The sequence below is a fragment of the Penaeus monodon genome, chromosome 24 (assembly GCF_015228065.2).
Source record: "Penaeus monodon isolate SGIC_2016 chromosome 24, NSTDA_Pmon_1, whole genome shotgun sequence".
Taxonomy (NCBI): Eukaryota; Metazoa; Arthropoda; class Malacostraca; order Decapoda; family Penaeidae; genus Penaeus; species Penaeus monodon.
This window is the reverse complement of record NC_051409.1, coordinates 36,476,355-36,477,136: the sequence shown is the minus strand read 5'-3', so window position 1 is coordinate 36,477,136 and position 782 is coordinate 36,476,355. Positions and strand designations below refer to the sequence as shown.

General features: G+C 40.9%; 1 protein-coding gene across 1 annotated transcript in view; it reads right to left on the bottom strand.

Annotated features, from left to right (window-relative positions):
• The window catches only part of LOC119588761, a 6,205-nt gene that overhangs the window by 2,221 nt on the left and 3,202 nt on the right, over positions 1-782 (bottom strand). The window lies entirely within an intron of this gene.

Genomic DNA, 782 nt, shown 5'->3' with positions numbered 1-782 from the left:
GTAAATCCCCGAGATGAAAAAGAATGAGAAAAATTATGAGATAAAGACCAGAGCGAATGCAGGAAGTGGAGAGATAAAAAGATGTGCCACAACAAAGACCACGTAACGAGAATAGCAAAGAGGAAATCACCAAACAGGTTGAAAAAGTACGAAAGCAAGAGTGAATAAAAATGAAAGGTTAGTTCAAAACGGTTAGTGTTAACAGGACATAGCATGGGGACGAACGAAATGAAGGGGAAAAAAAGACGGATAAATGAGGAGAGAAGAAAACCAAGAATGAAAATGACAGGTGAAAGACACATGAAAAAAAAGCTATTGCTGAAGAGGAAGAAGGGAAATTAAGAATAAAAAGAAAAAGAAAAAGAATCGGGAATAACGACGAAGACGAACGTAAAGACAAAACAGAGAGAAAGAAAAGTAAACAGAGAATAATCAGAGCAATGGTCTACCAGCATGACCGCCATTCTAATCAAATTACTCAGAAAGCCAATATATAACCGAGAGTCCTCATGCACAGCGTTTGGCAGAACAGCGCGGCGCCACACATGATGTAACTATGACGTCACAGGAACCCCCTCTCTCGTCATGCTGGTCACTGCAATTCCATGGAAAACAGGCCAGGTAGACATCCACGTGATCGCATAACAAAAACTGATCAGCAAATTCCTTTTTGCATTCTTAGTACGCCTCAGAATGGCCACTCAGGATGTTACAGCAAAAGCATATCATTCGGTACGCAAACAGCTGCATCCGCAATGACAAAGAAAAGCTTCATCCTCCTC